Genomic DNA, 26,456 nt, shown 5'->3' with positions numbered 1-26,456 from the left:
TCCACAAGAAGTGCCAGGTGCAGAGAGAAGCCCTTGAAGGCATTCCCTTGACAGAAGGGTGATGCTGATTGGGAGTACAGCACCAGTTTGCAGTGTTCTGCCTAAGAGAAAAGGCACTTCGGCTGGGGGAATAATTTGCAGTAATGAGGGTGAAAGCTAAACTTTGCAGGATAGCTCTTGTCAAACAAAAAGGTACCAAAGTCAGAGTGAATTTCTGGAATACCTGACAGGCATTTCTCCTGGGTAGGGCTCCATAACACACACTCACTTCACAAGCCATTTGTTTTGCCTTACAAACTGTCACTGTTGAGCTGATGCCACCAGAAGCTGGAAGGAAATGTGACTGGAGCTCCTCCATCAGCACTTCTAATTTCCTTCCCCAAGGTGGGAGGAGTGGCACACGGAGAGAAGACTTGTGTGTGTGTGTGTCTCCATGGAGAACGCCAACGAGGCAACACAAATGAGCAGGATTGTTTATGCTGGGCTATCAGATGGTGTTGCTACCAAGTACTATGTGTGATTAGAAGAGGGAAAAAAAAAGGAACTTTATACTGAATTTTTGGTGCTAGAGTGGCTGGGTGTATCTGCTGTTGGATTAGGAAGATGCATTCCTAGCACCCACAGGTGTGCAGAGCAAAGGCCTCTCCTGGTGACCAAGGTGCTGCTGCAGGCTCCTGAAGGAGCAGAGCAGTGGGAACATGGCTGGGGTCCCAGCAGGGCTGCTCTGCTCGTACCAGCCTGAGTGCACGACTCTATTTGCTGTAGCAGAGGTCACTCCAGGAGTCTCATGCTCTTCTGAGGGCTGCTGGGTTTTCATATGATGTAAACCTTGGTCTGTACAATCCGACACTCCAATACACCAAGAAATGCACCTGCATTCCCCAAATCCCTCACTGACATGCACAGCAAGCAGCACCTTGGGCTTTGTGTCAGTGGCCCCTGGGGCAGGAAATCACTGTAGTATCCCCATGATCAGCCCTGCTTTGTGTGGATGCAGAGCCACACCTTACCTCTGAGCACAGCTAGTGAATCCTTAGAAAGATATAAGTGGCTTTGGCTTTTCCCTAAGAAAGGCAGCTCGAGGAAGGGCTGCTCATCCCTTTACCTCAGCTGGGCTGAGATCTTCATGCTTGTATGAAAAATGTATCTGGGGGAGAGGGCTGCTGTGAAATAAACATCAGATGTGACAACCACACAGACTTAGGAGAAATAGCGGTTTGGGGTGAACAATAACTGACTGTGGCCAAAGAAAGAGGCAGGGAAAGAACCCATTGCAGATCTTCATTGGCATCCCATCCTCTTCTGCAGTGAAAGCTGGCATATTGCAGGACAGATGACTTCCCTGCCTGGTTTTTTATAGTGCTTTACACTTCCCAGGAGTTGTTTCTATATGACTGTAATAGAGCTGTCAAAATAACAGCTTGTGGTGGAGGATGCAGTCACACCTCTTGGCTCCATGCTGTCCTTCTCCTGCAGCACCTGCTTCCAGGGAATGGCTGCAGGACCAGGCCAAATGAAGGTGACACTGCCTGTGAGTGCAGGACATGGCTCAGGGCTCCTTTGGCTGACCTCCCCGGCAGAGCCCTGGCCTCAGGCCTCCCCAGCCTTTTGCACTGTAAGCCTGGCCCCAGCCATGTCTCCTTTGCCCCATGACCTGTAGAAGGGCCTTTGCACCTTCCAGCCCCAAGTTCTGCATCCTGCCCTTCCTGCCCAGCATTTCTGATCCAACCACACTGCAGGCAACACATGGAGCACAGTCACACACAGCCAGCTGATGATGGGGGGTTTTGGCAAGTACTATTCTACTGCAGCTGGACAGGGCAATGAGGGTAGAGGTGGGACAAGATCTAGTCCCTGTCCACTGCAAAATGGCTACTGGGTAGGCTATGGAATATATCTCAAGGAGGAATAGCCCCAGGACTACCTGGCAATCACTGCCTGGAGGGAGGCAGCATCTTGCTGCTGGGGTGGCTCTCCCATGCCTAGGGAAAAGAGTGCTGGGAAGTGCCCAGACCTGCTCTGTCTGGGAATAATTGTGTAAAGTCAAATAGGTGCAAAATCAGAGCAAAACATTAATGAAAGAACTGGAGTCACCATCCACCCATGTCCATTTGCTTGGAGGCATCAGGCTTTTGCTCCCTTCTCTTATCAGACATCTTCAGTGCCCTACAGGTGCCTGCTTGCAAGGTCAGCATTTCCTATGCATGAGAGCAGTGGCTCTGCTGAAGATGAAGCTGCATAGATCCAACCTACCAGCTCAATCAGATGTTTAAGTATCTCTGCAGGAATGATCACTGTCATTTAATTTGCTGATTAGTGTTGTCATATCTATTTGTAGAATACAGTATAATTTATGGTGAGATCCCTGGAGGATCTTCAGCAAATGCTACAAGTAATTGAATCTGCTGATTTCTAAAGGTCAGGTGAAAAGTGAGCATTATTATAACACAGATGAGGTGATGATGACACCAGGTAGCTTTATATTTCAAATGTAAAAGCTTGTACTCACTGATCACTGCTGTGTGCCATCACTGTGGAAGATGAGTGAATAAGCCAATCAACCTATAATGTCCATTTTCAAGCCTGCCAGTAAAGCAATGCAGTTTCTGAAGAGAAGAAAAAGGGACTTACTTACTTTTCCAAATCAACAGCTCGGGGGGGAGAAAAATTTCAGAGAGGCGTGAACTGGGGAAGCATCAGGAAATTGTTTGGGTGATTTTACTGAAGAAGTGGCTCAGTGATGAACTCTGAGGCTGAGTGCTGCTATTTCCAGTCCTGGCTCAGAACCATCCCCAAGCTGGCACAGCTACTTTCCGTCTCTCTTCCAGCAAACAAGCGGATTTCCCTTATCAGCAAAACTAATTTTATCTGGCTGACAAGTCATAAAAATTAAGTCTTTTAATTTGGATTGTAGAGTCTGGAGTTCAGTTCTGCAGAAATGAGGGAGAAACGGAAGGAAGGTTGTCTGGGAAGTGGCTGGGACAATCAGCTTTTGAGGGCACCAGACTAAAGCAGCTCACTGAAGAAATGGTTTGGCCAAGGAACAAAGCTGATGGAGGATGGTATCCTCCAATACAAAGCTCAAGCTGGGGTGCTGGTTTGCACAAAAAAATCTGCATGCTAATAATAAGTTGAGACTTTTTCCCAGTAAAACCAAGCTTTTTTTTTTTGTTTAAAGAAGAAAAGTATTTCTTCAGGACTAGGCTTTTGTTGTCAAACTTGTCTGGGCCCATCAGAAACTCCCCCAGCCTTCTGGAATACCACTACTTCCCATCTGCTTCCCTCAAAGTAACCAAGTCAGTGGAGAGCTGGGCAGGAACCAAATTGGCAAGGCAAGGGCTGGGTTGAAACAGTGACTAAATGTGGGATGTGTCTGTCCCTATGAAGCTGCTGCTAACCCAAGCACACTGTATGGTGTCTAACAGGCATTTATAGGCCATGCACCACTGACTTCTCCTGCAGCAACTCCTGCCTACAGGTGCTCTGCACAGGGCAAGACTGTACTGAGGTCATAAATTTTGCAGCTGAATTGCCTAATAAAAAGGGTAAATGCATGTTTGCTTGTAAAAGCCCTTCCCCAGAATGGATTAAACAAGTTATCCTGTGCTTTTTCACTGCAGAAATATGTGTATGCTGCAAACTTTCTTCTTTAGCTGCCCTGTTAATCATCAACCTAGAACACTGCAGGCTACAAGAGCTGCCAGGACAAAAACCTGAAGCTTTAAGCTCAGGAAAGACTTAAATACCCACTTCACTTTACATAGCCTGGTGACAGCAGTATGGATGTGCCTAGGGCTGAGTGCTCCCATGCTCCCATGGATCTGGGCCTAAATACACATGGACACTTCAAACAGAGGCATCTGTCTGCAAAAGCTTCCTCTCCTTGGGAGGAGGCTTCTCTCCCAGCTCCTGCGTGGGTGTCGGGGCACATAAATCCCCCAGACTTTGTTGTTCTGCCAGCAAGCAGGACAGAAGAGCAGTAAAAACCTGCCAGGTCAGTTAGAAACCAGCTGAGTCACAATGCTGCAATGGGGCCACCTGAAAATAAACAGGCCAATAACGAAAGCCGCACAGGGGCCAAGTCAGGAGCCTTACTCTGGGTGGGTGCAGGTTTGTCTGCTACAGGGGCTCTGGCACTGTGGATGCTCCCTGCTGCTTCCCTGCATGCCTCCTTTTGTGCAAGCCCAGGGCCTGGCAGAGCTGGGTACCCCATCACCTGCTGTGTAGCACGCCATGGAGTTGAATATTTGGAAATGCAGCACCAGAGCAAGGACCCTGTAGGATACCTTCAGCAGGAACCCTTCTCTCTGTCCCCAGCATCACTCCCCTCAGGGTGACAGCGGGCACCACTGATGACAAGGGTATGCCAGCCCACGTGCACCAAATGGGGATCTGTTGGGTTATTTTGGTGCTCTCTGGGGAGAAAGGCAGGGCACGCAAACATGGATAAATAACCGCTCCCGGTTCTGGGTCTCTTATATAAGGGGATGATTATAGAAACTGCCGTGTACGAGGGGGTGGAAAGGGATGCAAAGATCAGAGTTTTTAAAGGAAAGTAGGTCTGGGTGTTGAGGGGGGAAATGGAAATTACCAGCCTTCCTTGAGGCTTGATAGAACCAAAGAAGGTGGTGCTGTACTATAGCGATGTCCTGGCCGCAGGCAAGACACGAGCGGCCTGTGCTGGGGAAGAGCCGCTCAAAGACCTTATATAGATCTTCTCTTCTGGATGAGCTGATGTCTGGGACTGTCAGCTGAGCACAGTGCTGGGAATCAATGATTTAATAGCACAAATGGTTTCCAAAGAGAGCTGGGAGAGTACTGTCCCAAAGTAACCAACGCTTCATGTTCCGTCGCAAGCACAAACGATAATTGAATTATTGCAGACATGTAGAAAGCAATTTTGTAGCCATCCTGACACTAATGTTGGTTGGTTGATTGGTTAGTGAAGAATTTGTCACTATATATTTTCCTTTCTTTTAAGCTTACTGAACAATGCAGGATTAATACTCAGGATGCTTTTTAATCCTAATCAGAAATGAAGCTGCTTACAATCTAGGTTTAAGCATCTTTAAATCCTTATCATAGAAGGGCTGGGTTGGGGTTGCATTAAATCAGGCTGCTATTTTATTCAGAGTTGTTTAGAGAAAAACAGGGGAGGGTTTCATAAAGCACTAAACATTACACACAGATATTTGCCAAACCCCTCTATGTGTTCAGTCAAGGTGTGCAGTCACAGATTCACTGGTGAGTGTCTGGAGGTTACTCTTCAATGCATGTGCTCTTTACGACCTGACCAGAGGCATACACCACAGAGCAGATGTCTTGCAGCAATGTAATTCTGAGTTACACTGCCTGAGTGCATTTCTCTCCCTGTTGGGTTCCTGATTGCTGTACCAGGAGCAGCATCACAGCTTCTTTCACCAAGGGGGTTTTGGTGCACGGCCACTGGAAAGTCTCCTTTGGAAAAATTGTGCTCATGTAAGACACTGGTTTGGAGCAGGGCTGTCACACAGCCCTGGCATGGATCTGGGAGGATAATCAGTGTACTGCATGACAGGGATACTGCCTGGATGCCATTCAGGATTCTGTATCTCTCATTCCTAGCACACATCCACCTTTGGCGTGTACTCCACAGGTGAATTCACACAAGGACACAGAGAGAATCCTCTTGGATGTTTTTGGTGCCTCCCTTCCTTGGGGCCAAGTCTGCTCTCACTGCAATTAGCAGGAGCTTGTGGAGCAGCTCTTGTGCGTAAGCCCTGCTCAGCTGAGCAGCCTCCCTGACCTCAGTGGGCTCCTTGTGTGCCTAATTTAGGGCTGGAATTTGCCAGCACCCACCGGGGTGCTGCTAAGACCTACTCAGTCTCTAGACCTGCTGTTTTAGATCATGCCAAAGACTGCCCTGATGGGCATTGCCAGAGGGAGCCCACAACACAGACAGGAGCCAGAGCTGCTGGCTGGTCAGTGTGGTGTGCTGTGTCCCAGCCTGTGGGCATTTCATGGCTCAAAGGGGCACTCATTAGTGACAGCAAGAAGGACAGAGAGATGAACGCGGGTTTACGGCACAGCGTTTTCATGAGGCAGGGCTGATAAAGGAAAAGCAAAAGGGTGTCTGGGGCACAGGTGAAGCTGCACTGGCACTGCTTTTACAGGCTGTGCAGTGCAAGGACCCTGATTGTCACCCTTCCTCCTGCAAGGCTGCAAAGGGAAGAGCTAAGGCAGCAAATCCTGCTCTTGTTTTGGCTTCCTTCACGTGCCTGCTACGGCATTGCTGTGTGAGAATCCTGGCAGGGGGTGGAAATGCTGTGTCTGTTGGAGCTGAACAAGTTCCTGTGTGTTTAGCAGTTGTGGTGTCCTTGTTTGCTCTTTCCTGTGAGGCGTGTGAATGGAGTCCTTTGTACATCAGGATGTGTGGTAGTGCCCAGGTACTCCTTGGATATAAAGGAATATTTGTGCAGTGGCAGCTGAGCCATGGAGATGGTAGAAGCAGGTGCCTTGTCTACATATCATAGGAAAATGGAGTATGTTTTATTGAGTAAATCAAGGCTTTGTTAGCTAGGCCACCTTATTCCTGCAGGGAATCTGTAGGAAGGATTTATATTAAGTGTTCTCTGATGATAATGATGCTTTTAAAATAGAATTCAGAATATTATGCCACCTAAATCTTGATAGCCCATTCCTTTAGCTCAGAAATACTAATGCAAGGTGTATCTTGTACTCCATATTTCATGGCTGTTCCAATTTCTTTTCTTTTTGAGCTATATATTAATGTGGAGTTAGAGGCTTTATCTCCACAGCTACACAGTCCCCCTCACAAGCCTCTCCAGACATGCAATTTAGCAAAAAAAAAAAAAAACTTGCTTTGTTCCTCAGCATTATATGGTGTAATCAGGAGAATGAATAGAGATGCCAGAAAGATTTATGACTTGATTTTTTTCAGAGATGGAGAGGACAACTAATACACAATATTGATTTCATGAGAAACTGGAGATCCTCACACCAGAGAAGCATTTTTTTTCAAAATCCACTTCAGAAATATCAACCTAAATGAGAGTGGGTTTTTTGAGAAACTAAAGGATGAATAGGAAAAATTTTCAAGATTGACTGCTTTGTTTTCTTTTCCAAAACATGAAGATATGCTTTGATAATCTAGAATACAGCAGGATTTGGCACTCATTGGCATTTGGCATCCTACCCAATGTTAATCCACCCTTCAGAAAATGTGCCATAACCTCACTACCCCTGAAGCATCATTTCACTGAAAATGTTTTGGTTTTTTTTTTTAAATCACCTAAAAGTGCAGCATTTATGGACATTCATAAAACAAACAAGAACACAGCATTTCAGTTTCAAATAGAACTCTTAGCTGGTTTAAACTCTCTCTTTCAAAAGTGCAACTGAATACAGTTCTGTCTTTTTAACTATCCTAAATACAAATGCAACCACTTAGTGACATCTCTTTTTTTTGGCTGGGTTTATGATATTTCTTGAGCTCAGCTTTTGGTTCCAAAGGGGTGGGGAGCTGCTCTGCTCCCACCCCTGAGATACTGAGCCTGAAGTCTAATTATGCTCTTTCCATCCTTCTTGCCTGTTCCCTGCTACAGTGGGGACAAATTTAGCAAAAAACCTCCAGCTGTGCTGAGACTGTGGAAGGAGTTGAGGCTTGGGGTTAGAGCTTGAATTGCTGTAACCTCTTATTTTCTACCCTGTCTGCCTCTGAATGGCAGCTGAGCAAATTATATGCATACACTTTCTACAATAGGTTGGTTTTATGGGGGTTTCACTGCAGTGGGTGAACTTTGAACAACTCATTTTAAGCTGGTAAGTGAAGTCAATGCAATTTTTTCATATTTTTTTCCTTGCAAAAGCAGGTTCCTCAATGTCCCTTGTAATTCAGCACTAGTTAAACAGTGCTGGTTTCCTAGGGAAGAGGTGCTATTGTTTAAATCAGAAAGGTGAATACAAATGTAAGGCAATATCCTGTCTACCAAACGTGTGGGACGTGCAGATGAACAACTCCTAGGCAAGCTGCAAATGCAACTTAGGCTGCATTCTTCTTCCAATTCCTGGAAAGAAAGATCTGCAGGAAGAATGAGGCTCTTCAAATCCCAATCTGAAACCAGTTGTGATGAAAGTCAGCTACTGTAGCCCTGCAGCTCTGGACCTCTGTGCCTTCAGAAATTAAAAGCCCTGCTCCTATTGATTATTTTAAATTGATATTTAATAATAATAAAAAGCATGATTTCCATGTCAGGAGAGGGTTTCTTCATAACAAACTCTTTCTTTTTAGGCAACTCAGAGGACTTGCCTGTCACTGCTGGATGCTGCCCAGAGCCACGGCCAGACCACAGGATCCTAGAGCATCTCTGGCTTCTGGAGTCAAGTGAAGCCCTTGTTCTCTCCCTGGTGTGTGTCCTGCACATCCCTTATCCAGCCTGATATCCCAAATCCTGGGGCACCCAGCACCACAGAGTGAGCCAACACACCTTTGTCTCCCAGTCTAAGCACAACTGTGATAATTTCTGTGGTTTCTACCTACCTTGTAAAAGTATAAATAACTGCTATCAGCTCCTGGGTCCATGGGGCAGCACAGCAGAGTGCTAATGAGACCTGCTCCTTGCTACCACTGCAGCTCTGTGTGGGCCAGTGGGTGTTAAACTGAATTTTAATCTGCTGGCAATGAACACCTTTATTATACAGCTGTGCCTAGGGGCTCTGCAGGTTTGTGCACCCCACACAGCGTGCTCAGGGAGAAGCTGAGCTTGTGGGTGAGCATTCAGGAGAGAAAAGACAGTTCTCAGTTTCTGCTGATTGCCAGCAATGCAATGGAAACTGAAGCTCTTTTTCTCCACCATCTACACATAGATGTACTACTGCTGTTCTTGCTGGCATGAGCACCAGCTGGAGGATATTTCTCTTGGGATGGAGAAGTGGAGAGAAAAAGAGAGGAAAGAAGTGTCAGCCCCCAAAATGTGCTTCATAAAAACGTGCATACAGCACACACACCTGATGCTTGTACCACAAACATGGAACTGATCCAGCTCTCCTTTGCCACCCCAAGGATATCCGTGTGAAAGGAAGATACAAGGGACACAAATCTTTCCTTTCCTTGTTTTTATCAGGCTTATTTTGATCTGCTTGCCTAAATTAGTCAGTGGTGCTGTTAGTCAGCAGCACAACACCAATTTCTGTGGGCAGGGCCTTGGGGCTTTCTGTCCTGTGTCTGAGAGATACAGGGAATTTATTAGCTACTGATACTCCCAGCTCTATTAGTAACCCAGTCACCAGCTCCTGTCTCTCCCCTTGTTCTACAGTTCCACACACTCCTGCCATTGTGTCTGCTGCACCTCTGAGTCACAAAGCTTCTTCCTTCAACTTCAAATCACTTTTGCAGAGTAACTCCTGGTAAGAAAATCTTTTATACCTATTTAATAAGACTATGGCCAATGCAAGTGTGGGGCAACTGATGTTTAGGGGAAAGGATTAAAGGAAAGTTTTAATATAAAGAGAACCCATCAAAGGTTCTTAAAAAGAATTGCTAAAGATGTTGCACAAGTGACTTACTGCACACATCTGTGGTTTTTTAAATTGTCTTTTAAGTTTTTCAACAACATTTTAATTAAAGGCTTTATTAGCAAGTGCCTCATTATAAAAGACTGACATTTTTTATTACTTTCTACTTCATAATTTTTACAAGTGACTTTCTACAAATGTTTTGCTCTAGAAAGGTCATTCTGGGAGAAAGTAAGAAGGAAGTAACACTGTTAAATCAGTCATGCAAAAGGTGTGATGTGAGGCATAGCTTGTTTTAATGAATTTCGTTCACTAAGTGAGTCTAATTTCTGGTCACAGCAATTTTGGTGCATTGATTTCCAGCCCCACACTTGCCTGGTAAACAAGATCTCATCACAGGCCCTGGTTTGTGTCAGTAAGGGCTTTCTGCTCAGGCAAATCAAATATTTTAATCTCCAGGTCCTCCCAGCTTTCGTGCTGAGCTGCACGCAAGCCTCTGAAGGAAGAGGCTGCCTTAGAGCTGCAGGGCCTGGAGGGGCTCATGTCCCCATCAGTGCTCCTTGTGGCAGGTCCCTGTGCCAGGTGGCTGTGCCAGCTGTTTGCAGCTGCACAGCCTCTCCCTTGGCACGCTCAGCCCTGACCGTGCCTGGGCTGTGGCACAGCGGGCAGCAGGAGGGCAGGGCTGGCTGCAGCAGCAGGATGCTCAGCCCAGCCCAGGCTGGCTCCTGCTCCCAGGCTGCTCTGGGCATGCCTCACAGCTTACTCTGTGCTCACACCTTGGCTGCTGGGCTGATGAAGTTCTAGCCTTTGCTTTTTCACAATGCCCTGAGGACTTTATTGCCATATTTTCAGATATGGCAATCAAGCCACTGAACAACTGGACCCAAAATCTTAAGTTTAGATCTGATGGGGAAGCAAAATTCTGAATACAAACTGACTGCTGCTGCTCAACTGCTTGTGGATTTAGATTGCTGTCTTTAGGTGCTTTTGCAGGGTGCTCACAAAGTAACATATGCTATAAGGAAAACCTCCATACAACCTCAAAAAATAAGAATAAGCTCCTGTTCCTCCCAGTTTATCCCTTCAGTCACTGTTCTTCATCATTCCTGTGGCCAGTTGTCCAATGACTACACCACTGTGTGTACTGAGCCAGTGCTGATGTCTCAGCTGTAAGTAACACCCAGGAAGGGAGCACTGCATATATTTAAAGTGTGCAAGGACCCAGCAGATATTGTGCCAAGATTGGATTTTTGTGCCTATCTGAGACCTCCTCCTTGGAGGATTTGTTCTTGAGTGTTGCATAACACCTTTCCTTCTGCACTGACCTCTGAGATAATGTGCATCAGGCACGTCATATTGTCAAGAGAGCCAGGCAGCAGCTTGGGAGTTGGTACAAGGGCACATGAATAATGGCATTATTTCCAATCAGAAAATTGCTAAATTTAAGTCTATTACTGAATCCAACAGAACAATGTGCAGCTTGGCACCTTATGCAGGGTGTGCACCTACATAAGATTATGTTCATAACAGGAATCAATAAGGTCTAAAGAAAAAGCTGGAAAAAATCTCCATGAGCATGTGGAAGGGAATACTAAATGTTTTGTGATATTTTTAGCTGACCTCTTGATTTCAAAGTTCTTTTTACTCAACGTATCCTTCCCTAACAAAGTGAAATAGTTAAGTGACAGCCTGAAAAAAACCCACAGGGATGGGAAAAATTCGTACAAGGTTGGAGCTTGTTTTGCCTTCAGCTGAGATGGTTCATGCAGGGCAAGCTGAACTCCTTACACCTGCTAGATCCATAGACCATAACAGAAAGGGACAGACACAGTCCATGATTTAAAACTAACCCCTGTGAGGCTGTCGGTGTGAGCACCAGAATGTGCAGCAATTGTGTGCAGCTGAACATAAAAGCCCTTAAAATAATCCTTGCTCACACAACTGCCACCAAAAGTACTGTCAACAAAGGGAACTGCTCTGCTGAGTGGGGATGGTTCCCTCTTCCAGCCTCTGCAAGTAAATGTGGCATCACTGGGTCTGTTGTAAACAAGCCTGTCAGTACCTGTAAGGTGACTGTCTGTGCCTTAGAACACAGAAGTAATAACCTGCAAAATTAAGACAGTGTAAATTCTAACATTTCCCAGGAGTGTCTGGCTTTGCAGCTTTAGCAGTGCTGGTACAAGGCAGGGCTTTTTTTTTTTTTTCTTTTATGATAATACATTTGATTCAGCATTTACAATCAGGAAGTTCTAAAAGTAACGATGCCAATTCACTCCCAGGAAAAAAAAAATAAAAATTAAATGGGGCTTTCCTATCCAAACAGCAGGAAGATGAGCCAAAACTAATAATGGCAGTGGTGGTTTCTGTCTTGTGTTTCTATGGTCAAAAACGGGAAGCTGTCTGACATTGATAAAACTGCTCTTGAAAAGTTGTCATGAGAGGTCTAAATTATTCATTTGAATGCATCGTTACTAAATGCATACTAAACAGGAGCCAGGCTCTTAAAAGACAAACTAAAAAATACTGGGTTTGCATGTTTTCTCTTTGTTGATTTTTTCTACAGTGGAGAGAGGAAGAGTAATGATGTGCTGGTTTTTACGCTGCATTAACTAATTATAGACATTAAAGGCAGAAAACACCTATTATTTTATTTAAATCTTCCCCTAGCTGTTGTCATGGCTGACAAGCCCAGCTCTTTTTAAACACAGTTTTGCAAATTGCTCTTCCCTTGTACGAGCATCCTTCACAGCACAAGCCACGGTAAAATAATGAGTAACATAATTCCCTTACCTGTCTAGGCCATGTGTCCTTGCAACTCCAAAGGTCACTGAGTGGAGAGATCCTCTGTGAGGGCTGCTTTTATTGACTGCAAGTGTGGTTTTCTCTCCTCTCATCCGCGAGCCCCTCTCCGTCAGGCTTCTCCCGTAGTGTCTGCAAAACACAATGCACCCAGCGTGAGCACATGCTGTGTTGCAAAGGTAGGATCACATGGAATCACCTGGATTTTATTGAAACAGGAGTCCAGGTAGACTCTCTGTGACAGAACACTGCGTGTGTGAATGTTCTCCCTTTCATACTTTGCACACCCTGCCAATACTGGGGGGTGGGAGGTGACAAGTAATATATTTTTCACTATCCCCACTGCTTTAGCTCTAAAGGGAAATCATGCAAAAAGCAGGCTAGCAGAAGTCACTCATTGCATGAAGGGTATGGAATAAATACTTAATTACAGCATCAAGAAAGGGCTTTTTACATGCTAAAATCAAAAGAGGATTTGACCTCAGTCTAGGGTGATGAAATATGAGCACAGATCTCACTAAATAACTGAGATCACCAATATGTGCCCATTTATATGTTCTCAGGACACGTATGACCTGATTCCTGCTTTGTATTCCTTCCCTGAGGGAGCAGGACAAGGTGGCTGAGAGCACCCAGGTCACCCAAGGCAGTGAGGGAGATGATGTCAGATTGTAGGATTAAAACCTGACTGAGAGAAGGGTGACATCAACTATCTCCCAGCTCCCCTCTTCCTTTTCAGGTCCCAGAGGATGAGTTTCTTCCTAAGGGTCAACAACACCCTGAGACCAGTTCAGACAAAACACCTAAGCTGACAGCTCCCATAGCCTGGGGACTCATTTTTCCTTTTAGCAGTGTCAATGTGACCTTTTGCATCCATCCCTTTGGGTAAGGAAGGGCTGAGATTCTCCTGTAGGTTAAGCTCCCCGCTGCTGGCAGCCTTCAGCACTAAAAGCAGGGAGCACATACAGAAATCCCCAATAAATGCAAACAGGCTGCTCTTCTCTGATGGGAAAAAGAAATCTCTGAAGTGTTACTGCGCCCAAGGTTCCTGAAAACACTTCTTGAAACTATTTACTTGGGCAAGCATTGGGTTGCTTAAGTGAAAATGACACATCAAAGCCTAATTTTGTCAGTTCTTGATTTTCTAGTACCTAAGAACCCAGGATGAATTAATACTGTAGTAGAGGAATACGACTTCTGCACTTCTATGTTTCATGATGCTAGCATAAGCACTAAAAGCAATTATTTTCTGGTGTTGATTTTGAGTGTATTCCCTTGTTGCCATGTAAATGTGAGGCACAATTGCACCATTTAATGGCTAAGAAAAGAAAGGCAACACCAGGAAAGCTGGGTTCTCACCTATGTCTGATTGCCTGGAGTTCTAAATTAATTATCCCTCTTAAGGGAAAATGGATGTTGAATGGGGAATAAAGCACAGCTGTTGAAGCAGGGTATAAATAGGAAAAGGTTTTAGAGGGGAAAAAAAGGTGCACTTTGAGGTAAACAGATTTGTAAGGCAGCATTGCTCTTGGATTTGGACTATTGGGATGAATTCAGCACTGACACAATGGACATATCAGGGCTTGGGGGAGATGCCATCCCTCTGCAGCCTATGGGATTTCAGAGAGTAACACCCCATATAAACATATTTATGTGCTTAGACAGACCATTACTTTGATAATATTCTTGGACAACACTTCTGGCACTGTGTTGCTCCTGTTTAATCTCAGTCAGCACCAAGCACTTAAAAAGTCTGCATAGTTTACCTGAACTGAATTAAAACAGGCCTTTTTCATTCTGGGAAAATAGTTTTTGTTTCTCTCTCCGTGTCTCACTAGTCACAGCACCTGAATCACCACTTGAAAAGAGAATCAAATGTAGGCCAAGTGATTAACAGAGTAGAGCAATGCTGGATTCTTCAATTTATGGCTCCCCAGATATGATAAAAGGAGAGGGGAAGTCTCACAAAAAGGGAAAAACAATTTTTTTTTTTGTTAAGCACGCAAAGTTTGGGGGGAAAAAATCTTTTAAGGCTGTGACTATTGTAGCACTGAGTTTCATGCTAACTTCTGAAGCAAATAGACTTTGAAAAACTGGAAAAGTTCACATTGCTTAGATACAAGTGTGTCCCTTCCTCTCTGCCTCTCCAATGTTTGTTAATCTATTACCCACCTTAAAGAAAGATTCCTGTTCCTCCTTGGAATCTGAGCAGAAAATCAATTAACTATAGTATTAATGAGGCCTGATTACAGGTTCTCCCCTGCCTGTGGTTGTCTTCACCTCCCTTTTCTGCCATTATTTAACTAGGCATACGAAAAATCTTATCTATTCCTTTCTTTCATCAAACATTGCTGATTAGAGCTCCTGCTTTTTATGACTTCCCTGATACACATAATTTTAGATTAGAGTGTTTGGAACAGGCCAGCTTAATGAGGAACTGCTGGGACAGAATTTCATACTAGCATTGTCAGAGCTCATTAACGGTGTTTATTCAGGATTATTTGTGATGGAGGTAAATTCCAGATTCAGGGGGTTCCTGCTTCCTTACTGGCATCCAAAACACCTTCTGGGATATTCCTTTGTGGGATAGGCAAAGAAGGATGAGATTTCTCTCCTTAGTGTCTTATGAATCCAGCACAACTCAGAGCTGTCTCCTGGGGTCACACATCCAAGTCACTCCTTAAATCTAAAATGTGGTGGGTACCACTTTGCCTTTCAGTGCCAGACTGGGAGCCTTGTGGCACCTGCTTGGGAGGGAGCTGGCCAAGGCTGCAGTCTGTACCTGGGAAAGGGGCTTTGTTCCTGGGAAAGGGGCTCTGTAACCTGGGAAAGGGGCTTTGTAACCTGGGAAAAGGGCTCAGTACCTAGGAAAGGGGCTCAGTACCTGGGAAAAGGGCTCTGTACCTGGGAAAGGGGCTTTGTAACCTGGGAAAGGGGCTTTGTAACCTGGGAAAGGGGCTTTGTAACCTGGGAAAAGGGCTCAGTACCTGGGAAAGGGGCTCTGTACCTGGGAAAGGGGCTCTGTACCTGGGAAAGGGGCTTTGTTCCTGGGAAAGGGGCTCTGTAACCTGGGAAAGGGGCTTTGTAACCTGGGAAAAGGGCTCAGTACCTGGGAAAGGGGCTCAGTACCTGGGAAAAGGGCTCTGTACCTGGGAAAGGGGCTTTGTAACCTGGGAAAGGGGCTTTGTAACCTGGGATAGGGGCTCTGTACCTGGGATAAGGGCTCTGTACCTGGGATAAGGGCTTTTTGTACCTGGATACAAGCCTGCAGCTGCCCCACCTGCCTCAGGCTGGCATGGATCAGTGCAGCTGAGTTACATTCCTGGCTCAGGAGGTGCTGATCTCACTGCTTGACCTCAGGTCTGGCATCTGGACAGGAAATTGTCTCCCAGGTAGAAGATCATATTGGGATGATTTGGGTTATCTATCCCAATATACAGCTCCCAGCCTGACTAATATGAATTATTCCCACTTTGTTCCTCGGGCAGTCTTTCTTCTGCTGAAGGCACAACAGAGTGCCAGCAGATCTATACAGGTTGATCAATAAAGGCTTTTGGCACATGAACAGGCTCTGGAGAAAGAAAGGAGAGTATTTCTGCTCTAGGCAAAGACTCTTCTTCCAAGCTTTATGCATGAACCCAGGTCTTTGACTGGAAAATTGCTAAAACCTGGACTAACTGGTGGTGTTAGAACAGATTGGGACCCAAAAATTGGGATTTTTGGCAGAGCTGAATGAAGCATGAAGAGGAGCAGGGATGGGGAAGGAAGGGGGCAGAGGAATATGTACCAGTACATGAGGATTTTGGGGAGGCCAGCCAAAGGAGGCAAGCCAAGGCAGCCTGCTCCTGCTCCTGAACTGTGAGCTCAAACGCCAGGGCATGTCCAAGGCCTCAGACTGGAAAAGGGTGGATACAGGACTGAAGAAAACCCCAGTGTGAGCAGTATCCTTCTTGGTTTTTGGGACAGGGGCATCTTTCAAGGCTGTAATACTGTCACTAGTCAGGGACTGAAGCAAAGGGCAAGGAAACAGGGAAAATATCAGAGACAGGGATGCTGGAGGAGGAGGAGGCTGAAGTCTGATGCAGCAAGGGAATTGAGACTGCAGCACAGGGAATTGAGCTGGGAGAGCTCACCCTGGGCAGGAATTACAAGACATCCATGCACCTCCAGAGAACAAACAAACACAATTGCTTGCCATCACCCATGAATGCGTGCACTTTTTTCCTTCCCACGTGGTATGAAGACCTTTTGTAACTGTTTAATTTAAACCAGTGAAATTGGAGCAACATAAAATTCATTTCTCTGGGTCCTGTTCTGTAAGCATCAATTATAATGTCTAATCTACATGAAGTGCTGCTAAGTTTAGTAACCAGCTCTTTATTATGCAGCACCCAAAAGCATTCAAATACATTCACATTAAGATGTAAGATCATACAAACATTAATTGTGGAAACATCCAAATGCTAACAGTTGTTTTTTTGCCTCCTAAGGCTATAAACAGCTAATTTGATTGGATTGCCATGTTCCTCTAAAATACAGATTTTCAAAGAGAAATTTCTCTCTTGGGCAGTGGGCACAAAGCAATGTACTGGCAGAAAGGGGAGAAAGCTTAGAGGATTAGCCTTTATTTATGACAATGACATTGGAAATCAAGGTTTGGTGCTTGCTGTGAAAGAATTTCACTTGGTGGCAGAGGAAGGAGGGATGCATTGCTGTGAACATGTAAATCATTTATGCTCTCAATTAAAAATTTACTCAACACCTCCAGTTTTTGCCTGAGATCTGGCCGGGAAAAAAACCTGAAAACTGCTGTGTCTCCTCCAAGGTCATGCATCTTGTCATTTAAAGGATTATTTGATTTTGTTCTATATTTGACACTTTATTGGCCTCTCAATTGGTTTTGGAATAAAATTGTGTATTCTTTTGACTTCCTTTTCAGTTGTCTCTACAACCTAATGTTTTTTTCCCCTACAGCAGATTATTGTGTACCTTTTTCTTCAGTATTACAAATTTTGCCATCTCTTACCTTTTACTGTGTCCTCTCTTTCTCTCTTGTCTTATTTCTTCCTCTGTGTCCATTCATTCCTCTGCTTGTGCCGATTTCTTTCCCCCAAAAGTAATCTTTGCTGTCATAGCTCACTTGTTAGTCTCTCTCTTCCTTCACTTTAATTCATGTTCAATTCTCCCGACTCTATTTTCTTGTTTAGGTGCCTCAAAAGTACCACTGAAACAAATAACAACAAAAAAACCTGTCCAGAAAATGAAAGGAATAAAATGATATATCAACTCATTTCAGCAAGGATAAATAATTAAAAAAATAAGTGTGAATGTGGAAGAGATAATCTTATCACTTACTTAAAGCAGTTCTGACTTTGTATGAAAGCAGAGCTGGCACATATTGTAATACATAATTTCATTAGGTGCACCTGGGCCAGGATCATGGCATATTGCACAGGATGTTTTCTGAAGGCATTTTGTATCACTAGCCCTTTTTCTTTTGATGATCTGACCTTTCAATAGGTCATGGCTGGTGAGGCTGCTTCTGTCTCTTTTGCACCCTAAGTTTATGACCCTACCCCTCTCTTACAACTCGGAGGCAAGAGAAAAATGGCATTACAAGAAACTGTCATGCAAAGAGCATCAGGAAGTAATGGCTTTTAACAGTATGGACCATACCTTGGCATAACCACAAACCTCATTCATCATTCAGGAATCATTTACTTTTCATAGTGGTGAATTATCCCTGCTTGAGTTACTTAAAACTCCTGTTGTAACCTAAAAAACTTTGAAAATAAATAAATAACTAAATTACCCTTACAGTACTGGAATAGCTGAATTGCAAACAAACAAATGAGCAAAAAAAGAACCAAAGCTTTCCAGATGGCTGGTTCCCACTGATGTACATTTTTTCTCTGGAGCTTCAAAACATGTTTAAATTATGAAATTTGGTGTGATTACAAGAACTTGGCAAGCACTCATTAAGGTTTTAGTCTGAGCAGTGATACTCCAGAGCTGGAGAACAGAAGATGAGCAGTTGTGGAGCTGCATGGCAGTTCTTGTGTGTGCACAGCCTCGTCAGGGTGCTATGTGGAGCTCAGCTCTCCGCTCCCCAGGGTCTGACTTTTTCATGTGCTGCCCTCCTGCTGCTTCCTTGGGCCAAATCCATCCTCAGCAGAGCTGGTGGGACTGGTGAGATTGCATCAATAATTTACTTGACTTCATTTGCTCAGGGCTGCTTGCTTGGCACGCCCTGAGCTCTGTCCCAGCCTCTGCTGAGCCCAGGTGACTTGGGGACTGTCTCTGCTCCTGCCAGGCAGTGAGTGCCTGGTGGTGCTGCTGGGGCAGACCCTGTGCTCCCCACGGAGAGCCCCTGCCCTTGCTGGGAGAGCAGAACGTGGGGAAAGGCTTGTGGGAGGCAGCAGCAGCAACAGATCCAGGAAGGAAAGTGACGGGGAGTGCAGGGTGACAGAAAAAGAAAGACAGAAACAATGTATTTACTCTCTGTTTTGAATATGTTCTGAGGCTGGCACTGATGAATTTGACTGAGTGTATCCCACCCAGCAGCCTAGGGTCAAGCTGACAAGCAGGGTCAGGCCTTGTGCTCCAAGTGCAGGGGAAGCACACCAGTGGGGCAATGGTGGGGGTGAAGGCTGGGGAAGGTTGTGCCTCTCCCAGCAGCTGAGACAAGTGGGAAGCTCCCTTTGCATGCCAGCTCCTCCTGGCTGCAGTCACAAAGCCCCTTTCCAGCTCCTTCAGGCCCATCCTCTGTCAGCTCTTCAGGGCCCTGTCACACAGCCTGAGGAAAATGCAGCACCTCCCTGCTGCATGCCCGGACAAGGCTGCTGGTAAGGACACCACCTTGTTTTTGTGGTGCAGCTTGTTGGCCAGGTGATGCAGGAAGGAAGTTCTTTACCAGCCTGCTACTGGAGACTGCTCCCCTCGTTATGGCAAGGGCAGGTTGGTCACTGACAGCTCAAGATCCAGTTGTGGGCAGTATTAGCATAGAGAAGGGAGCAAGCACAAAAACCCCAAACCAAACAAACAAAGGAAGCTCCAAAGGTGGCTCTGTGGTAAAAGAAGTTACCCTTGGAGTTAGCAAGGATATGGTATTACAGCATTGTTGTGCATTGTGTGCTGCTGCAGACAGTCATCCCCTGCTCAGCACAGACAATAGACAGTCTGAATAGACTCTGAATTATTCAGCTGCAGTTTAATTATGGATGTGGCAACAACTCATGGCCAAAGGAGGGAGGAGGAGGGTAAGAGCAGTTCCCCTGTGCTAACCCGGTGGACCTTGTGTGATCCTCACCTCACTGGTCTCCAGGGACTGCTTTGGCAGGGCACTGATGTTGCATTGGTGCTGCCTGAGTAAGTGCATGCCCTGCAGCAAGCAGGTACATAAGCATTCAAGAGACCAACCTGCTCTGTACCTATCAAAGTGTGGTTTGCTGTCTGCTCCTCGGATTTATTGCCAAAACACAGTTCCTTTGGGGCTCAACCAGCTGCTATCTTATGCATTTGTGGACTCCTGCCATGTGTCACTGTCAGTATATGAATTAAAAACAAATGCTGGAAGTTCAGGGAAGAGATAAATAACAGCAGAGCAGGAGGAGATGTGCTTAAGCCCACGCAGTGGACTTGGTGTGACTCCTTTCTAATAACTGACTGTCCATCAGGGCATGCAATAACCTGCAGATGGCTCAGCAGTGGGCGGCATTCATATCCTTGGGCCCCTCTGGCACACAGGTGCCTGCCCTGGCCTTCCACCCTCTCCTTCACCAGCAGACAGCCTTGCCCTGCTTGCTGTCAGCTGAAGTGCACAGAACACGGCTGGCTGGCTCCCAGGGGGCTTGTCCCCTCCCCTGGGTGGGCAGCAAAGACAGGCCAGGCCACCTGGCTTTTTGCAATGGTACCAGAGCAGAAACGTGACAAGTGGCAGGAGAACTGAAATATCAGGGCCATTCAGACAGGGTGCTGACATGATTTCTTTTGTTTATTCACTGTTCTATCCAGGATCATGGTCTGACTACACACACTGCCATTTTCAAGGGCCATCTCTGATGTCAAAGCAGCATGGAAAGCCTCTGGATACTCCATAAGCACTTAAACTTGCATTGTATAAATACAGACTCAGGTGACATCTAAATGCCTTCTGCACCTTAGTAATCCAACCACGTCATCCAACTACTCAGAGAAGTTTTAAGAGAAAACAACCTGAGCCCTGGAAAAGGAAGAAGAGGAATATGTCTATAGGAGGGGAAACAAACAGTAATGCTATTGATTAGGCTACTTCTCCTAGAAGATCTAATGGAAACTACAGAGAAGCAGATACAGGAAATGTATACAGACATCTGGAAGGGACCCTCCACTGCAAGCACGGTGTCCAATCCATGATAAAAACACCAACCCCACAAGCTGAAGAGTCCTACAATCCACAATAAAAACACCAACCCCACAAACTGAAGAGTCCTACAGTCCATGATAAAAACACCAACCCCACAAACTGAAGAGTCCTACAATCCACAATAAAAACACCAACCCCACAAACTGAAGAGTCCTACAATCCACAATAAAAACACCAACTCCACAAGCTGAAGAGTCCCTAGACTTCACTGTTTACATTGGAGGGCTAATGCAAAAACTCGCTGCTGATGTTAGAGTGCAACTTTGGAACCGAAATTCACTGATGGTGAATTTTTTTAGCTCCATCACTATAAACAAATCACAAGTGGTTAGACACTAGGAAAATGGGTTTTGAAAAGCATCTGATGGGACAGAAAACAAAGGATTGTCAACTACAGAACTAGAAGTCACATAGGAAGGTTCATGGGTTGGACTGCTTTTGTCTTCTGCAACTTCTTTAAAGTCTTTCATTAGACAGAAAAATCCTGAACTGAAAAGTTCTTGCATTTTGCATTAATATTTAAAGCAGAGTACTTCTGAGTGAGCACAGATTTGTTACAGTTTATTAATAAGTTTTCCTTTATGATTTTCAAAGAGCATTTTTTACATAACCTGCTTGTCTTTCTATGGATCATTTACAACACTGAGCGCTGCTGTTTCAGCCTGGTTGTGCCAATACTCTCACGATTTCCTTGCAGGCAATGCCAACCTTTTTGGAACACTTAGGCAAAAGTCAACTTGATCTGCACCCCTGCAGACACTCAGCTGAGGAGGGGGAGCAGAAGCAGGTTTGAGAGCTCAGCAGGCAGGCTGAGTCTTATTGGCCATGTAAGTACACAGAGGGTGAGACTGGAGGTGAAACTCACTCTCTCATTGCACTGGGGCAGTGGGGCTTTGTTCTTCTACAGACAGGAATGAGGAATGAGCTCCCAGAAGTGAGAAAGGAGCCCCAGGGCTCCCTCCTGGGGCTGCTGAACCTGGCATGCAGCAACAAATCTTGTTCAGGTCACAGTGGATGGGGACAGGATGCTGATGAAGGACAGAGCCCCTTGTCTTGCACACATAAACCCTGACTGGCTCCTTGTCTGGAAGGCTGAATAGTACTGTGCTATTTTTGATACTGATGCCATTTCTTTGGAAGGTGGAGACACCTTACTGGTACCTTAAAAGATACAAAAAGTATTGCTCAATGCTAAATTAAATTTCTTGTCATTAAGTCAGGCAAAGAAACTCAACCCTTTTCTTCCCCTAACATCCAAATGGAAAAACACAATCTCATTAGCAGCATTACCCTGAAAGCTCTGTTTCCCTCCCTGCTGCATTATGCAGCTTCTGGAGGAACCCTTCTCAAGCCCTGTGCTTCTGTAGTGCTGCATTCAGAAGACCTGAAGCACAAGCCTGAAGATAAATATATCCCAGCACAATGAAGGGCCTAATTAGCATCCTGAATAGATCCACTACGGCACTCTTGATTAGTAATATACACTCCTTTTAATAAGAAAGACCTCAAAAATAATAATTGCAATGTCTGTCATTAATATTATATTGTGGGCAGAGGAAAAACACTCCCTTTGTTCCCACTCATTCCTATTGTATCAATCTTTGTATGTGTAGCTCCCTGAAAAGCCCAGAAGGAAGCTAACAGTCTCTTTGAAAAATGATCACAGATAATTTTATTTTATAATAAATCAAAGATCTGATACTGGAGGAAATGTTGCTTCAGCTTCCAGTAAAGTAACCTCAGCTTTTCCTAAATCAAAGCATTTGATGGGATATGGGTGCACAAAACAAAGGGATCACAGCTGATACAAACGATTGGGACCATGAAGGTCTGGAACAGGATGGTATTTACTTAACGGGATGGTGTGGAAACTTAATAATCTTGAGCAAAAAACCTACAGAAAAGGACAGTTTCAAGACTAAAGTCTCTTTCATTTTGCTGTGTCCTGCCTAACCAAAATATTTGTGTAGACGAACATTTTGCAAGGGAGAGCTGGTAGAGACATCTACATTTAAAACTGCCAAGACTTCCAGTATTTTGCCAAAATTTTAACTACCAGACTAAAATATTCCAAGCTTGCTGTCTGCCTCAAGCTGCAACAAAATGGCCCAGCAATGTTCACAAAAACAGTTATGAAAAAAATCAAAAGTACTTTTAATCAAAAATATTCACCTCAGCTGGTTTGGTGGTTTTTTTGGAAGAAGACCTGAAATGAAGTGTCTGTGTACTTCAGCCTGCAGTTTGGCCCTCGGGTGACCATTTGATCAGCCTTTTTGCATTGCAGATGCTCGGGGCTGGCAAATGAGTGCCCTAGGCGGCTGCTTTGCTATCGACTGTGCGGCGGCAGTGCTTTCCCCATCAATAGCGACCGCAGCACCATTAGCGGCCGATGGTGGCACGCCCAGCAGAGCCCTGTGGCAGCAGGGCAGCAGCCCGGCTCTCCCCAGGGACAGCGGGGGTGGAAATCCATGCAGCCACACGCACCGGAGCTGCTGCGTGCAGCCCCCAGCCCAGGTTAATGAACCACGCTTCGAATGGCAATTAATTGTGCACGTGGAACTTCCCTCAGCATGCAGCGTCAAGGCATTCAGCAGAACATCCATAATCAATGGCCTGACCAAGAGGTGGCATAAACCAGTGAGGAGCACACACAGGTCAGATCAACATGGATCTGTCACAGATTGGCTGTAAGCTAATGGCATAGAACCACTCTCACTGAATTTTGCAGGTCCAGACTCCAGTACCCGCCACGTTTCTATGCCTGTTGCCTGCACATGCTTTAGGCCAAGGAAAATTTTGCTCTACACAGCCCAAAAATAAACCACTGAGAATTAATTCCTTTGGGTGGATATTCTAAGACCTAGTGGGGCTGTGATTATGAAACGTCCTGCACCCTTGTATCAGAGAAGGAATAACACTGGAAATAACACACACCAAAATACCAATGTCTTTGGAAAATTCTTTTTCACTCTGAATATGCTGCAGCTCACGTGGGTTCCTGTGGCGGCAGCTCTAGCTTTTTGCTAACTATAATCAGGTGAGGTGGCACTCTACCTTTATGGGGCAACCATTTTAAATGCACCAGGGTTCAGGTGGTTGAGGTTGAACCTGCAGAGGTTAGGATTGTTCTGCTGTGTTTTCTGAGACATACTGTTTTCACCTGGTAGGAATTGCTGGCACAGTTCATCTTTCCCTAAATCTTTTTGGTAAGTCATGAAGGTGAAATCTTTAGCATTTGCATATGTTTGTATTTGCTGCTCCTAAAGCTATAATACCCAATGTTGTCCTGTTGGAAGCAAATTAAACAGGACAGCTCTATGTTGTCCACAGCAAGCCAGCCTAAGAACTAGCTGGGAATTCAGAGGTTCTGGGATTTACTCCTTACGTATCCCTAAGAAGCCAAGTCCCACTGACTGCTGAAGCCAGGAGGGCATGAGGACACAAACAAAGATGAAACTGTTGTCATCAGCTGTTGTGTTTACAAGTCCAAGTGTGTATACAGAGCTGTGCCACAACAAAATTCACAGACATGGAAATTTATCTTGATATGGGGCCTGGCCCAGCCATGTGCAACTGTGTGGGGAATTTCAGACCCTTTGTATGGCCTGACTTTCTATGACTTTAAACTCCTTTTAGTGTGAAGAACCCTTGACATTGTCAGTAACTCTGCTTCCTCACAGACCCAGGGTCCTGACACGGGTTCCTTTGCTGACTGCCCTTCTCTCAGGGAACAAGCCAGGTCAGGGAGTGACAGCAGAAGGGGAAGAAGTGTTTGGGAAAGGACAAAGAGCAGCTTTTTCTAAAGAAACTATACTTCCACTAATTCTGAGATGCCACTGCTTGCCTGCATTTCATGCAGTTACCCAAGTGTTTCAGGTCCCTACATTTTGCTAAAGCTGTTTTAAGAACAGCAATAATGAAGCTAATAGGCCTAATTTTACACTGGAATAAAATCTCCTTGCACAGGCAGGCAGCCATGACTTACAGTCACGTAGAAGCCATTTTTGGGGAAAAGGAGATAAGAAATCATGGGAAAAGCCAGATAGAGTTATGGACCAGAATAACAATGTCAGTGCTTACAGACTCTGCCAGCTCTAGAGAGCTGAAGAGAAACCACACAGGGATTCCTAAGGAGAATCCAATACTGTTTTCCAGCGAGCAACTGATTATGTCTCATTGGAATTAAAACACTTTTTTGTTACTACTTATATAATAACTTAATTTACATAAAGCCCAATGGCAAAAAGAAAAAAAAACAAACCAAAGGAAAGCAATGAAAAGGACATGGAGCACTTCATTTGTGTACACATAAATGCATCCATCTCCCATTCATTTAGAAACAAACGCTTTGGAACCGCAAACAAAAACCCCTCTTCCCCAACCCCGTCCATCTGACATTCAAGCCGATACCCTCCATCTTTAATGGCTGTAATTGCTGCTCCCATATCCTGTTAACTAGATCCCCTTAGCCCTGCCAGCAACACTGGCCTTGGTCCAGCTCACGTGCTTCTCTTCCAGGTTCCTTTGTTATTTCCTTCCTGCACCTCCTTTGGCGTGCAATGCCCACCCCAGCCCCGGCTGCAGCCCTGCTGCCCTTGGTGGATTTCTAAAGCCCTGCCTCTGCGCCCATGAGGGATTTCTAACTGAGGCTACTTCAGCAAACGCACACATCTGCTTGAGGCAGTACCTGCCTGGGCTCCAGGAGCCCCTGAGAGCGCAGCTCTGCTCTGCTGACAGGCTGGCCCTGCAATCGCCTGGCATCCTTGCCGCTGCTCTCAGTCCCCCCCTTCGCTTACTTCTTCGATAGGAGCACTGTGGCAGCTCTTGAAAGCAGGATATATATTTTTTTTAATCACATCCTAGCAGTGGTGTCAGGATGGGGGCTCCCATTCCAAGCTTGGATTTGTGCAGTGCATGTTATAGGACAATATAGCCTGAGATGTTGGCTACTGTGTTAGTGGCTCGAGTAGTTCATAGCAATGCAGCGCCCTTTCTGTGACTACAGGAAGGATTTTCCTGCACTGTTTCCTCAGCTCACCCTGGATAACTTCTCGTCTGTCGCTTGCTGTCTCTCCCGACGCAGGCTCTCGGTGCCGGTGTCCCCTCGGAGCGGTCCCACACGTTCCACAGCTCGCTAACAAAGTCCAAAGTCGGGCTGCAGGTGAACAGGGATGGGGAACCTGCCCTGCCTGTCAAGCTCAGCAATTTGTTTGGTTTTGTGGGCGTTTCACGTTTGCTTTTTTTCCTTGATGCGGGGGAAAGCATTTCTCTGAAATCATGAGGAGACGGGGAAAGCTGAGACCGGGCACACGGTGACAGAAAGAGGGGAGCACAGGGAGGGCATCAGGGCAGCCCGTGGCAGTGGTTTGTGGACAGTCATGAGCTGGAAAGGGCTGGCCAGGGGATGTGGGAAGAGGGAATCCCGCGCTCCGTGTGCGCTGAGCTCCTCCAAGGCTCACTCCAATAAACCCCAAGGAGTCCCACTGTAATTCTGAGATGAAAACTGCGAGAGTCTGGGAACCCTCCAGCGGCCTCCGCAATATCGCCTTTCTGCCTTTGGCAGCCTGGAGAGCAGCAGGCCTGGCGGGAGCACAGGGGGAAGGGGGATTTCCTCCTCGCCCTTTCCGATCCGCGCAGCGAACAGAGGCGCGCCGGCACGGCATCCTCCGGGGGCACGCGTGCGGTACCTGCGGCTACCGGCCGGGGCCGCGGAGCTCCGCGCTCGGGGGGAGCCGTGCGG

General features: G+C 45.8%; 2 long non-coding RNA genes across 2 annotated transcripts; one reads left to right on the top strand and one right to left on the bottom strand.

Annotated features, from left to right (window-relative positions):
- The first annotated feature begins 8,291 nt into the window (after window positions 1-8,291).
- LOC139595890 (uncharacterized) lies at window positions 8,292-23,687 on the top strand. Its single transcript, XR_011681172.1, has 3 exons — window positions 8,292-8,406; window positions 9,315-9,405; window positions 20,326-23,687. It is a non-coding gene; the product is annotated as an uncharacterized lncRNA (long non-coding RNA).
- Window positions 12,266-26,397, bottom strand: LOC139595847 (uncharacterized). Its single transcript, XR_011681159.1, has 3 exons — window positions 25,755-26,397; window positions 17,339-17,536; window positions 12,266-12,444 (listed from the first exon to the last, which is right to left on the bottom strand). It is a non-coding gene; the product is annotated as an uncharacterized lncRNA (long non-coding RNA).
- Between the last annotated feature and the right edge of the window lie 59 nt (window positions 26,398-26,456).

Source organism: Agelaius tricolor, unplaced genomic scaffold (genome assembly GCF_023055355.1).
Source record: "Agelaius tricolor isolate 1412-34295 unplaced genomic scaffold, bAgeTri1.0.p SCAF_1, whole genome shotgun sequence".
Taxonomy (NCBI): domain Eukaryota; kingdom Metazoa; phylum Chordata; class Aves; order Passeriformes; family Icteridae; genus Agelaius; species Agelaius tricolor.
This window is presented reverse-complemented; position numbering and strand designations above follow the sequence as displayed.